General features: G+C 43.8%; 1 non-coding gene across 1 annotated transcript; it reads left to right on the top strand.

The window, feature by feature from the left end:
* Window positions 1–799: 799 nt before the first annotated feature.
* Window positions 800–881, top strand: trnas-acu (transfer RNA serine (anticodon ACU)). Its single transcript has one exon. It is a non-coding gene; the product is annotated as a tRNA-Ser (tRNA).
* Window positions 882–4,058: the final 3,177 nt, after the last annotated feature.

The following is a 4,058-nucleotide window of genomic DNA, read 5'->3' as shown; positions in this document are numbered from 1 at the left end:
TGGGAGTGTGAGGTGTGATCGAGGTGAAGTATCAATCAAAGTGCACAATGGCGCCCTGTTAAACGGAGTATCTCTTATGGTCAGCATAAGATAAAAATATGGACTGTAAATATAAATTTCTTCTTTGCATCACACTAGGATGTATTATCAGGGAATTTACGTAATGCTCCGGTCGCTTTGCATCGCCTCCCACTCCGTTTGGATCGGTTCACTCATTGTGAAATCGGATTTTACTGCTGTGGTTCGACACACGGTCCCACACTGCTGAACTCCCAGCCCCTTCCATCAACACTCGCTTTCTTTCACACACCGACTGGATTTCAGCCTGTTGCTGTTCCATCTGAAATTCATCAACGGCCTCTCCGCCAAAATATCGAGTGAGTCGTTCTGCTTGTTATCCTGGCACTTCTCCATATTCGCCATTAAACTCGTTGGTCCTTCGAACATCATTGCATCCAATGGCAAAAGCTGTTCTTCCACCAATGTTTGCTTACAGCAGCTAACTGGATATTTTCACCATTCTCGATTTGGGTGCATGGGAAGGTCATATTGTACGGTCAGACTTTCTTGTCCTCAGAGTCCAGGGCTTTAAATTGAGAAAGACGAAAATAAAAGCGCTTTTATTCTGACTCAGTTCTGACCAAAGGTCATCGACCTGAAACGTTAACTCTGTTTCTCTCTCCACACATTCTGCCTGACCTGCTGAGTATTTCCAGCATTTTCTGTTTCGAATTCAGATTGCCAACATCGGCAGTATTTTCATTTGGAATAAAAAGGGCTTTCTCCGTCTTTCTTATGTGACGAGGTGGCCGAGAGGTTAAGGCGATGGACTACTAATCTATTGTGCTTTGCAAGCGTGGGTTCGAATCCCATCCTCGTCGTCATTTTATGGAAGTCTTTTACTTCGTTCGGTCCATCCAGAAGGCTTGACGTCCCAACTTTCTCGAAACGGCAGGGTCGGTTTTTGCATTGTGTGCTGAAATCAGCAACAGTTCCTTCTACGAAGGTGTTGAGATTGTCAGGTCGCGGAGTATCAAAGTGTACAGTGTGTCTTGGTAAAAAGAGTACATCTTATGGCCAACGTAAGAGAGATTACGTACCATAATTATGATATATTCCCGGAATCATTCCGTGTCTGTGTCTGTTTAAAGGAGATGTGCTGTAAGTCCCGGATCATTCCGTGTCTGTGTCTGTTTAAAAGGGATGTGCTGTAAGTCCCGGATCATTCCGTGTCTGTGTCTGTTTAAAAGGGATGTCTGTAAGTCCCGGATCATTCCCTGTCTGTGTCTGTTTAAAAGGGATGTGCTGTAAGTCCCGGATCATTCCGTCTGTGTCTGTTTAAAAGGGATGTGCTGTCAGTCTCATATCATTCCCTGTCTGTGTCTGTTTAAAAAGGATGTGCTGTAAGTCCCGGATCATTCCGTGTCTGTGTCTGTTTAAAAGGGATGTGCTGTAAGTCCCGGATCATTCCCTGTCTGTGTCACCCGATTTTCTTGATACCTTTTTCCTTCTGAACTGAAATGACGATCCTCTCTCGAGAAGAAGGTTCACCGCCTGCTTCGGGCAACCTGTAGGAAAAATAATAAAAAATGATGAGACCAAGTTCATTTTGCTGGGCTTCCATTCCAATCTCCGCACTCTATCCCCCATTCAGTCCCACCCCCGCCTGGACATTATAATCTGCGATATTCGTAAGGGAATGGTGAAGCCGAATATCATGGTTCGAATTTTCTTGGTTCCTCAACACTGAATAGCATCAATTGCAATGATTCCGAAGGTAATCATAGAATCATAGAATCTTACAGCACAGAATGAGGCCATTCCGGCGTCGTACCTGTGCTGGCTCTTTCGAATACCTGTCCAAATTAGATCCACACCCCATAATTTTCCCCATAAGCCTGCAAATTAGTCCTCTTCAAGTACATGTCCAATTGCCTTTTGAATGATCCTGTGGAATCTGCTTCCACTACCATTTCAGGAAATGCGTTTCTGATCTTAACAAATCCTCTGTGTGAAAAAAATTCTCCTCAATTCCCCTCTAGATTTTTTGCCAAATATTTTAAATCTGTGACCTCTGGTTACCGATCCAATTGCCAAAGGAAACAGTTTCTCCCTACCTGCTCTTTCAAAACCCCTCATTATTTTGAATACCTCCATTAGGTCTCCCCTTAACCTTAAGGAGAATAATCCCAGCTTCTCCAATCTCTCCACATGACTGAAGTCCCTCATCCCAGTTATTATCCAGGTCAACCTGCTCTGAATCCTCTTCAATGCCTTTTCATCCTTCCTGTCGTATGGTGCCCAGATCTGAACAATATATTCCAACTGAGGCCGAACAAGTGATACGTGAAGGCTGAGCATGACTTCCATGTTTTTATATTCAATGTCCCTATTTACAAAGCCAAATATCCCATATGCTTTCTTAACCCTCTTATCAATTTGCCCTGTTTTGTGAATATGCACCGCAGGTCCCTCTGCCTTTGCAACCCCCCTCACCTTAAATTGTCCCATTTAGATTATACTGCCTCTCCATGTTCTTCTTGTAAAAGTGCATCACTTCACACTGATCTGGATTAAATCTTTCACGTGTCTGCCCATTTCACCATTCTGCTTATGTCCTCCAGAAGTCTGCTACTATCTTCCTCACTATTTACTACGTTACCAAGTTTTGCATCATCCTCAAACTTCGAAATTGTACTCCCTCACATACATGTCATTTATATATAACAAGACAAGCAATAGTCCTAATACCGACCCCTGGGGGATCACACTGCATATTTCTCCCCAGTCAGAAAAACATCCGTTCATCACTGCTCCCTGCCTCCTATCCTTTAGCCAATTACATCCCCACGTTACCACTGGTCCTTTAATGATACGTGCTTGTAGTTTTCGAATAAGTCTGTTACGTGTTAATTTCTAAAATATGTCCTGAAAATAACTGTAACCCCATTATTGTATTCTTAAGCAATGAGAATACCGATATTAAACCAGCGCTAGATCGGGTTCATTCCCATTACCCGTAGGTGAGGGACCCGAGGAGGGGAAGTCCCATCTGGGTTTCTATTTTCCGAAAACGGAGACGGAAAATAGCAAAGCTCATGCCGTCGAAATACAACAATTGGGCTGAACATCCGACAGCCTTTTCTCATCCCGGGCATGCAGACCTGGCCATCCAAGAAAGCCTGATAAGTCCATCAGGGGGAAATACAGAGAGAGAAGAAACGCAGGCAGAGATAGAGAGATGAATGCAAAGAAAAAAAAGTAGTATAAATCTCCAAATTTTGTGAATGAGCAGAATTTAAGGTGCAGCTTAAAATAAATTCCCTCTCATTTCGTGAAATCTTATCGGTGAACTTTGGGCTGGATTATCCCGTTTGTTCTGAGGGAAGTAAACACTGCCTGCTAATTACAGCTCTTATTTATTTGAGCATTCCACAGTGGCGATGTGAGGTGGTTTTGAATCTCCAGTTAATTTTAAGGCCATGACTTAATCCACCCGTTATGTAACCCACAGATACCGCTCGGCTGTAGAGCAGAATGTGTAGGGTTAGTGCAGGAAATCTGCCAGACTAAATGTTCTAGATATGCATCCAACGCTATACTTGCAGTGTGTGCATTGACGGTTCACTGGTAGAATCCTCGCCAACCAGCAGAAAACCAGGGGTTTGGTTCCAGGCCAATTCAGCAGCCTTTACCTGTTCTGTTCTGTACCCATGAGATTGTCTGAATTGGGATAAATTCATGTGCCGGCTTCAATCTGTACAACTTCTTAAAAGATTATCTTCATTTCGTCTACGTGTGTTGCGTGGACAAACCCTCTGCATTCTGTCCTCTGGCGCTCAAACATGCTCTGCTGGAGATAAGTCAAACACCGCTGAAAAGATGTGCGAATCCAATTGGTGATTTTTGACCAAAAATGGGGACACAACTCGGCTCATTCGGGATTTGAACCATGAAACTCCCTGAGCGAGAATCAGACCCAAAGATCAACTGGCGACAGAGCTGTGCAGCCGCTGTAAAATTTCGCTGCCATGAAGCGGATCCGCCATCTTTTTTGA

Source organism: Heptranchias perlo, chromosome 20, assembly GCF_035084215.1.
Source record: "Heptranchias perlo isolate sHepPer1 chromosome 20, sHepPer1.hap1, whole genome shotgun sequence".
Classification (NCBI taxonomy): Eukaryota; Metazoa; Chordata; class Chondrichthyes; order Hexanchiformes; family Hexanchidae; genus Heptranchias; species Heptranchias perlo.
This window is presented reverse-complemented; position numbering and strand designations above follow the sequence as displayed.